The sequence below is a fragment of the Bubalus bubalis genome, chromosome 11 (assembly GCF_019923935.1).
Source record: "Bubalus bubalis isolate 160015118507 breed Murrah chromosome 11, NDDB_SH_1, whole genome shotgun sequence".
NCBI lineage: Eukaryota > Metazoa > Chordata > Mammalia > Artiodactyla > Bovidae > Bubalus > Bubalus bubalis.
Window position 1 is genome coordinate 43,449,354 of NC_059167.1, and position 11,293 is coordinate 43,460,646.

The 11,293-nt window shown below is 39.7% G+C and overlaps 1 pseudogene; it reads right to left on the bottom strand.

Annotated features, from left to right (window-relative positions):
- Nucleotides 1–1,492: 1,492 nt before the first annotated feature.
- On the bottom strand, nt 1,493–10,415 carry LOC102412915 (annotated as a pseudogene).
- Between the last annotated feature and the right edge of the window lie 878 nt (nt 10,416–11,293).

Genomic DNA, 11,293 nt, shown 5'->3' on the forward strand with positions numbered 1-11,293 from the left:
AATCAAAGAAAGGCCTTATGTGGGATCTGGGTATTTACATTCCCTTTATTCTCCATCACCTACCCATCCTGCAAATAAAAATCACCATACTTAGGCAAATCTAGACTTACCTATGCTTAAAATAACCCCATCTGACTAGCCTACAGAGTGGGTCATGTGGGGTAGACTTAACTCCATGGTGTACTTTCCCTGCCCCTGGATTTCTGCAACTCTGGGCCAGAAAAACCTAAGATGACAGAGTAAGAGCACAAACTCCGGTTTTATCCAGAGAGCTGTCCTTTGACCTAGCAAGAATATACTGAGTCACCAGAGAAGCTATAACATATTTGATTCTTTTTAAAAAATATTAGATGCTTGAACCTTAAGAGTTGGAAAACTAAAAAATGAGAAATTGAGAATTTCAAGTAAGAGTGAGAGAATACCTACAGATTATTTAAGGGCATAAACTCAAAAATGCCCCTGCCTAACCTATTGAGAAGGCTTTCAGTAGGATGAAAAGGTGAGAGCTGCCTTTTCCCCTGGCTAACACATCTCTCTAACAGCAGAAAATTAATAGCTGGGGTAAGGTATTATTTGGGACTTCCCGGGTAGCGCTAGTGGTAAAGAACCCGCCTGCCAATGCAGGAGACAGAAGAAATGCGAGTTTGATCCCTGAGCTGGGGAGATCCCCTGGAGGTGGGCATGGCAACCCACTCCAATATTCTTGCCTGGAAAATCCCATGAACAGAGGAACCTGGAGGGCTACAGTCCATGGGGTCTCAATGAGTTGGACACTACTGAAGTGACTTAGCACACAGCACGAGGTATTATTTAGTAAAGAACTGAAGCCCATACCTTGATTTAAATTTAGATATTTAGTTTTTCACATGTACTAAAAACTGATTTTTCCATCCTTCTGCCATCTGTACACATGTGCACAAGATCTAGAAGGAAGTACTCAGGTATCCCTCTTCCCCTCGAGCTCTTCAAATGAAACTCATTTTGCTTTTCCCCTCCCCAACTTTTTTATCTTTAGCAAGGTACCGCCTTTTGTAAATAATCCAGGCTCAAAACTTTATCTTCATTTTTCCAATTTACTTTTTATTTCATAATCCTAAACTTAATTCTGCAATCCAACTAGACTAGGAGGGAAATAAGGAAACTACAGAACCCAAAAAGCTGCAGCACATGAATAGATGTTGAGTATTTTCAAATAGCACAGAGATTATAGGATGGAGTGAAGAGATGAAGTTGGTGGGGTACACTCCTGAGCTACAGAAGGAATGGTACAGAAGCTAAAACACAAGTCATTTATTGGAGTTGTTCATTCGTGCATGCATGTTAAGTCACTTCAGTCGTGTCTGACTCTTTGTGACTCCATGGACGGTAGCCCGCCAGGCTCCTCTGTCCGTGGGATTCTCCAGGCAAGAATACTGGAGTGGGTTGCCATGCCCTCTTCCAGGGGATATTCCCAACACAGAGATCAAACCTGCGTCTCTTATGTCTCCTGCACTGGCTGGTGAGTTCTTTACCACTAGTGCCACCTGGGGAGGCCGAGTTGTCCACAGTCAGCATTAAAGAGCTTCTTGGTGGTTCTGCCATTCCCGGACCATAGCACTCCATGGCTTCCACGATATTCATGTCCTCTTCTGCCTTGCCAAAGACCACAGCTTTGCCATCCAACCATTCAGTCTTGACAGTGCAAACTGGGAACAGTTTGTGTCGGATCCAGCATTTGCCATGGAGAAGATGCTGGGACCCATGTGCTTCGGGATGAAAGTCTCCTCATCATATCTCTCCCCACAGATGGATTTGCCATTAGTGCCATTATAGTGTGTGAAGTCACCACCCTGGCACAATCATTCACAATCTTTTCACAATCTGTGAAAGCAGGAACCTTTTTAATGAAGTCCTTTCTCCCCAGTGCTCAGAGTATGAAAGTTTTCTGCTGTCTTTGCAACTTGGTCTACAAACAGCTTGAAAAAGACATGGTCCAAGGGCTTATCACGCACAGCGTTATCAAAGAAAACAGTGGAGTTGACTGGCTGGGAGGTGGTAGTGTCTGCAAAGCCAAACTTTCTTCATTCTTTAGTGCAAATTGCTTGTCCTCCTGGAAAGGAACCTCTTTTGCATTTTAACCTTTATCTTCACAAGTAAGGACTTCAACTCAAACAACTCTTTACCATATTTCCTTAAGATGACTGAGTCTTATTGCCCTCTTTGAATTTAACCTTTCCTGTCTGCCCCGACTATCTTGCCTGACTTCCATTGTGATCGTCTTCAAATATTGCTTTCATCTTGAGACTCCTCTGAACATTACCCTACAGAGTGTCTAGGCCCTATCCAACCCTGGGTTTGAGCAGGCTTGTGGACAAGGATGATAGCATGTGAAAATACTTAGCATCATCCCTGGCATATAGCAGGCACTGTTGACTTCTTTTTCTTTTTATCGAGCTAGTTTCTTTACTGTCCCAAAGACTACCAGTGGTAGTCCAAGGCCTACCTTGGAGATATTGTAGATTTGGTTCCAGACCATCACAATAAAGTAAATCACGTGAGTTTTTTGGTTTCTCAGTGCCTATGAGTTATATTTACACTATCCTGTAGTCTATGAAGTGTGCAAAGCATTGTATCTTAAAAATACATACCTTAATTTAAAAATATTTTATTACTAAAAAATGCTACCCATCGGGCTTCCCTGGTGGCTCAGTGGTAAATAATCCTCATTCCAATGCAGGAAACACAGGTTTGATCTCTGATCTGGGATGATCCCACATGCAGCAGAGCAACTAAGCCCGTGTGCCACAATTATTGAACCTGTGCTCTGGAGCCTGGGAACCAATACTACCAAGCCCATGCACAACTACTGAAGTCCAGGCATTGTGGAGCCCATACTCCTCAACGAGAGAAGCCAACACAATGAGGAGCCCACGCACCACAACGAAGAGTCGCCCTCCACTTGCCGCAACTAGAGAAAAGCCTGCACAGCAACAAAGGCCCAGGACAGCCAAAAATAAATTAAAAAATATATTTTTAAATGAAACCCATCATTTATGCCTTCAGCGAGTTGTATTAACATCAAAGATCACAAATAAAATGTGATCACCATAACAAATGTAATGAAGGTTTGAAGCATTGCAAGGATACCAAAATGGGACACCGAGACATGAAATGAGCAAATGCTGTGGCAAAAATGGCAACAGTGCACTTGTTTGATGCCACAAGCCTTCAATTGATAAAAAACACAATATATGTAAATTGAAATAAAGCTCAATAAAATGAAATATATCTGTATTCTCCCTCCAAGAAGTGTATTCACTTCAACCTTCTGCCTCTCCAAATCTAGCAAATGTGAACAAATTCAAATTCTATGTTCAAATTTTAAAACTACCTTAAAGGTCACAGAAGTAGGAGCAAATGGAAAACCACACCTTATTTTTGGCTAAGAAATTCAACATCATAAAAATAATGTTATTTAACATGTCCAAAAATACTAATAAGGTTCTAGGAGGGACAAAAGAAATGGGAGGAGGGGAGCTAGCAAGGCTGATTCTAAAGCTCATATGGAAAAAATAAACAAGAATGGCCAGAAAACTGGCAAAGAAGAGTGATAAAGGGAGATGAGCATCTGGTAGATATAAGACCATAAAGCCTCAGTAAGGGCACTAATCCATCCTCAGGACCTAAACACTTCCCAAACATACCAGCTCCAAATACAAATGCATTGAGGATTAGGTTTCAACATAAGAATTTTGGGAGGACAAAAACTTAAGTCTGTAGCACCAAATGTCCATGGATAGGGAACTACAGAAGAAGAAAAAAGCAGTGATAGTATAATATAAACGATATATCATTAAGTTAAGAAGTAAGGTGTGGAAAGTGTATATACTGTGCTACTTTTTAATAAAAAGAGAAGCTATATAGATAAATACACATACCCACGAGGACAGTAATGCAAGCAGGACTTTTCAGTGTATACCTTTTGATACCGTTTTGTTTTTTAAACCATATGAGTAAAGTGTATTACATTTTTTTTTTTTTACCTTTTTTAAAAGAAGATAATGCCTTCCTAACTATAAACAGAAATTTAAGAGTTGGGAAGAGGACTTGTCTGGTAGTTCAGCAGTTGAGAATCTGACATCCATGGAAGGAGAAGTAGGAAAGGGCCTGCTCTAGGGCCTGGGAGCCTCAACTACTGAGCCCACATGCTACAACTACTGAAGCCTGCACACCCAGAGCCCGTGCTCCACAGCAAGAGAAGCCACTACGATGGTTGGGGAACCAAGATTCCACGTGCCACAGGGCAACTAAACCCCTGCACCACAACTACTGAGTCCACACTCCGAAGCCCATGCTCTGCAACAAGAAAGTCCACTGCAATGAGAAGCCCACGCACGGCAACAAAGAATAGCCCCAGTTTGCTGCAACTAGAGGAAGTCCGGGCACAGCAAAGAAAATCCAGTGCAACCAAAAATTAATTAATTAAACTATTTAGAAACTACTATGTATAAAATATCAAGAATATATTAAATACCACAAGGAATTATATTCAATATCTTGTAATAATTTTAAATGGAGTATAATCTGTAGAAATACTAAATCACAGGTTCCCCTGGTGGCTCAGTGGTAAAGAATCCTCCTGCCAGTGCAGGGAACATGGGTTCAATCCCTGGTCTGGGAAGAGACCACATGCTGTGGAGTAACTAAGCCCATGTGCCTCCACTATTGAGCCTGTGCGCTATGGCTCGGGAGCTGAAACTCCTGAGCCCATGTGTCACAACTACTGAAGCCTACGCACCTAGAGCCTGTACTCTGCAACAAGAGAAACCACCGCAATGAGAAGCTTGTGCATCACAACTAGAGGGGAGCCCCTACTCACTGCAACTAGAGAAAAGCCCATGCAGCAACGAAGACAAAACACAGCCTAAATAAATAAAAAATTTAAAAAATGACCAGATCACTATGCTGATATATCTGAAACTAATACAATAATGTAAATCAACTATACTTCAACAGAAACAAAAGTGTTTAAGACCATGCTTTCTATGCAGGGGCCACAGGTTCGATCCCTGGTTGGGAATTAAGATCACCACATGCCACAGCCAAATGGCACAACCAAATTCAAAAAAAAACAATTTTTTAAGAGAAAGACAGATACTGTGTAATCTTTTATTTGGGGAGTCTTATAAACTCACAGAGAACAGATTAGTGGTTGTCAGGGGCAAGGAGTGAAGGATGGGCAAAATGGATGAAGGAAGTCAAACAAACTTCCAGTTAGTTATAACATAAATAGGTAAGGGGAATGTAATGTACAGAATGGCAAATATAGTTAATATTGTATTGCATATTGAAAGTTGTTAAGAGAGTAAATCTTAAAAATTCTTATTGCAAGGAAAAAATATTCTTTATGTATGGTGATGGGTGTTAACTAGATTTATTTTAGTGACCATTTTGCAGTAAATACAAATATAAAATCATTATGTTGTCCATCTGAAACTAATATAATATTTAATGTCAATTATACCACAATTCAGAAAAAGATAAAACTTGGCAAGTTTGTTTTTGTCCCTCAAAGAGTTCCTCCATATAAAAATCTGATAAGAAGCCTGATTCTTGGTCCTGGAAGGTTATGCTCCTCTAGACTCAAGGATTTCTCCAGTGGTTTCTCTAGAAACCTTCTGAGTATATCACATGATGAAGTGGGAGAAAGCTTACGCTTGAGACTCCTGTATATTGTTGTTGTTCGGTTGCTGAGTCATGTCTGACTCTTTGTGATTCCATGGACTACATCATGAAGGCCTTCCCTTGTGGCTCAGCTGGTAAAGAATCCGCCTGCAATGTGGAAGACCTGGGTTCGATCCCTGGATTGGGAAGATCCCCTGGAGAAGGGAAAGGCTACCGACTCCAGTATTCTGGCCTAGAGAATTCCATGGACTGTATAGTTCATGGGGTTGCAAACAGTCAAACACGACTAGAGCGATTTTCACTTCACTACAGCATGTACAGTCTTCACCTTCTTCCACTATCTCCTGGAATTCGCTCAAGTTCATGTCCATTGAGTCAGTGATGCTATCTAACCATCAGTCCCTTATACTACTGTCTTTCAAATCCTAGTTCTGTCAACAACCAGTTCCATGATGTTGAATATTTCAAATCACTAAAGCATTCTGGTGGCTGAGACCTTAATGAATCTGCCTGCAATGCAGGAGACCCAGGTTCAATCCCTGGGTCAGAAAGATCCCCTGGAGAAGAGAATGGCTACCCACTCCAGTATCCTTGTCTGGAGAATTCCATGGACAGAGGAGCCTCGCTTTACCATCCATTGGGTCGCAAAGAGTCAGACATGACTGAGTGACTAACACTTTCTAACAAACCAATCTGAGCCTTGTTCTCCTTATTTGTAAATTTAGAAATAATAATGCTCATCTCATAATGTTATAGTGATTTAGAGATAAGGCATGTGAAAATCCCTGATATGGTAACTGACCCAAACCCATCCCTCTTCTTATCCACAAAGTGATTTACAAATTGATGAAGAAACAAGTGAACAGCTTCCCCAAGCAGTAATATTTGCCTTATTTATAGAAACCTGTACTACCAGTTTCTAAACACAGGGGCAAACCAGGTCTCTTAGAAGTTTGCCTTGGCTTGTCTATAGCGCTTTGGTTTTGAAACATTGTGCTCTTGAGGTGTGTCACACTATGTCCTGATTTTAAATGTTAAATCTGGCTTTGTCAAGGATATTTGGTTTGTAAGGATCTCTCAAGTTTCCATGAGGTCCTCAGGTATGACAAGGCAGAGTCTCTGCCCCTTACGTGATAACCATCTATAGAGAATATAAGATATTTAAATAAATAGCAGTTACACAAGGCAGAAAGTAATGTGTGTCTTAAGGACAAAAGAGATGTACATAGAAAATGCTATGGAGATTTAATAAGGAAAAATTACTTCCAACTGGAGACAATAAAAAATGGATTTACTCAATCTTTCATTAGACATTTATCATAGATGTGTCTCTGCAAGGTATTAGGCTAGACACAGAATACAAAATTTAAATTTTATCACACTTGTTCTGGGGGAAGTAAGAACTAAGGGGGAAAGCCATAGGAAAAAACAATTGCAGTACTATGGGTTAGGGACTGTTTTATAAGAGGTATGTTCAATGTGCTTTGGAAGTAGAGATCAAGAGTGATTAACTCAGTGTACAGAGACTGAGCAAAAAATGATGTTTGAGCTGGTTTTTGAAGGATAAGGAGGAGTTTGCCAGATAGAGAAGATTGGAAAAGATATTTATTAAGACGTTGTCTTTTTATTTTGAAAAATGGGAAGACTCTAAATATTCAGAAGTAGGGTAAATCCAGAATTGATCAACAAAGATCAGAAAATCAGAAGAAAGTATGAAGTGAAATAGTTCTTACTATGATATGTGAGTAGAAATTGATGAATCTGATCCAGTTTATGGTGGGATTAAAGACAGTGAGGAACACTATTAAAGACATTCAAACTGGGACAGGATAAGGTTAGAACTTTGAATTAAGGATATTAAGTTTATAGTTGTATACAGGATAAGTTGCTTAAGGGTACACTAAGAGCAAGGAGGACAAGTAGGAGACTATTGAAATAGCTAGGTAAGAAGTAACGAAATCAGACTTCCCCGGTAGGCCAGCATGGGTTCACCTAAGCCAATGCAGGGGACATGGGTTCAACCAAGTCCATGCGCCACAACTACTGAGCCCGTGTGCTGCAACCACTGAAGCCCGTACACCTAGAGCCTGTACTGCACAAGAGAAGCCGCCGCAATGAGAGCCCCACACACCACAACAGAGAGGCCCCCATTAGTCTCAACTAGAGAAAGCCTGTGTGCAGCAACAAAGACCCAACGCAGCCAAAATAAATAAATAAAATACTAAAAAGTACCAATATCATGTAGAAAGTGGCAGGAGGAACAGAAGGGAGAGGCCAAATGACAGAAGTATTGCAGACATGAGGTGTGGTTATTGGCAACCTGAGTGCTTGAGAGGACGCTGTACCATTAACAGAAATAAGAAATGTAAGGCTTGGGGGAAGTCAAAAGTGGACACACTAGTTTTGTGAATCTACAGAAGATCAGTTTCCATACAGCAATAGAAACAATAGGTAAGATGGGACAAGTGGTTAAGGAGTAATTGGAAGTGAGAAAGTAGAGGCAGCAAACATGGCTACTTTTTGTGAACTTTGGCAGTGAAGGAAAAGAGTGTATGAGGAAAGATGTTGAGGGTTTTCATTGTATGATGAACTGGAGAGATTGAGCTTACTTGTAGATGGAAAGGGAAAACGAAAAGCTGACCAAAACTTGACAAAAGAGAATGGGGTAAATGATAGAGCAAGGTTATGGTTTCAGAGGTATTAGTGGAGAAAAAGATAGGACCTATTTGTGTGACAATAATTTCTAAGCATAAGAGATAAAGAATTTCAGTTTCTACTTCAGATGATCTCAGATGATTTGCAGATAATTTTTTTTCCTGTATGGAAAATCTCACCCTGCTTTTTTTTCCCAGTCCCTTGGCAATTAAAGCAATTTCAGATTGGCTTGCAACATAGCCTACTTAGTAAGAGACACTGTTAAAGTAGAATGGGAGTTCTGTCATTGTTTTCCCTAGTATTCCTGCTGTAGAGAACCGCTTGTTCAACCACCTCAGATTTGATATCACAATACTCTATGACTGGCTCTTCAAAAAAAGCTGTTCAATCTGGATAGATGTTGATTTTCACAACTTTCCCAATTCAGACATTTTAAAAGCCAGGAGTAAAAGAATAAAACTTCTAGAAGAAAACATAAAAGAATAGCTTCATGACCTTAGAATAGGCAATGACTTCTTAAACAGGACAAAAACACACTAATCATAAAGAAAGGGAAGATAAACTGGATACTATTAAACAATTGTTGAGTTTTGTTTATCAAAAGACATCAATAAGACTAGAAAAAGACCAAAACACAGAGTGAAAGATGTCCTCAATATGTAAATAGACACATACTCAGAATACATAAGGAGAAGGCAATGGCACCCCACTCCAGTACTCTTGCCTGGAAAATCCCATGGACGGAGGAGCCTGGGAGGCTGCAGTCCGTGGGGTTGCTAAGAGTCGGACACGACTGAGCGACTTCACTTTCATTTTTCACTTTCATGCATTGGAGAAGGAAATGGCAACCCACTCCAGTGTTCTTGCCTGGAGAATCCCAGGGACAAGGGAGCCTGGTGGGCTGCCATCTATGGGGTTGCTAAGAGTTAGACACGACTGAAGCGACTTAGCAGTAACAGCAGCAGCAGAATACATAAAGAATGTCTATAAATCAGTAAGAAACAACTAAAATGAAAACAGGAAATATTCAAGTGTTGGATAAGGATTTGGAGCAACTAGAACACTCATACATAGCTGGTGAGAGTCTATATTGGTACAACCACCTTGAAAAACAGTTTACTTGTATCTCATAAGCAAATCCAGCACTAAGCATCTATAGAGCAGAAACAACTGGGTTCTATGCATATGTCCTACAGTAGAATGAATGAATAATGTAGCACACTTATATAGTGTAATACTACTCAACAATGGGAATGAAAGAACCGCAACTACACACAACAATATATATGAATTATACTACACACATCATAGTGGGCTAAGAAGTCAGAGTTCATACTGCATGATTAGAATTCAGAAACAGGCAAAGATAATCTAATCAGTTAGAAAAGAGGATAGTGGTTGTCCCTGGTGTGTGTGATGGGGGAGCAATGTAGCAACCAGAAAGGGGAGCAAGAGAAATTTCTGGAGTGTGGATAACATTTTCTTTCTTGATCTGACAATAGTTATACAGGTGATTTCAACTTGTGAAATTCACTGAGATGTACATTTATGATTCATGCACTCTTCTGTGTATATGCTATACTTCAGAATTTATTTTTTAAGACAGAGATCTCAAGTCTGTCAACCTTGTCCTCATGATAGGCTCAAATCAAGACATGATCAGGATTGTCATTTATTATTTTCTTTCCTTTTTCATCCATTTATTAAAATTATTCACATTTCTCATTAGTTTCTGCCTTCCAAATCTCTAACTGGCAAGTTCTCCACATCTTGAAACCCTTTAATGATTTCCACACAAGAGAATATTATGCCAAGTTCTGTGCTTTGTGGTCTGTGCTTTTGTGTTATAGAGAACAGAGTATCTCCCTTAATCCACAAATCTAATGAAATTGCTCAAATAACCAAATGGGTAATAACAAACACTTAGTTTGAAATTCACAAGCATAAAATCCTTACAGCACTACTACAGCTACGGAATCCTTGGTTTGGTCAGTTCTCTTGACGCCTTTGTTGCCACATTCTAGTCTTCCGGTCTCCTTGAGAACATTTTGGGTGATAACACCAAGTTCAAGGAACAGTAATGATAGTGGAGGCATGTTGAGGTCAGGAGGTCCTTGTTCATTAGTTATTCAGCATTCTGAAGAGACCACGAACTATGCAAAAATACTTTCAGTATGGACATCTAGGTACTAGAGGAAAAAAAACAAAACATGTTACCACAGTAGTAGAAAATAAAAACAAGCTTAATGTCATGGATTCCTAGGATTCAAAAAATACTACATTCCTGGTTCAGAGGGCATGCACATTTTGATCGGTATTGCATTTCACCAAAAATGTGATTTGGAATAAATGACATTTTTAATAACGTTCCATTTCTAACCCAGGAACATGATATATCTTTTCATTTATTTTCTTGTTCTTTGATATAAAGTTTTAAAGATTTCTCATTTAGTCCCTGCCCATTTCTTACAATGTTAATTTCTAAATAAACACGAGCAATGACTTTGAAACTCCTGGGGACTCAGTGCTCCCAAGAGAGCCCAAGTGGGCAGAAAGTGAATCCATTTTCCTCTTTAAATTACATCTCTTGTAGTATAATTCAGGAAGGAAAGACTTTCTACTAATAGTCGCAGATAAATCTGTCTTTTAGTTTTGGCTAGGACAAAGGGAAGAAGAGGAACGAACACATGGTTGTGTTTCAGCCTTTTTTGTTTTGGTGGTGAAAATCTGAATGTGTTATCTCTAATCAGCTAATTTTCCATTATTATTGCTCTTCTACAGTACTGCCATTAGGCCCAGGAAAAATAAATTATTAAAGAACATGGAAGTGTCTCTGACACTCAGGATGGTATAAAACCCTTAACAGTCACCTGCATGATTAATTTCGTTTGGTTTTCAGGGAAACATGTCACATTTGTTGCTCTGTCTTTGAAATAAAAGGCAACTATGTTCAAATGCCACAAAGCAGAGATTC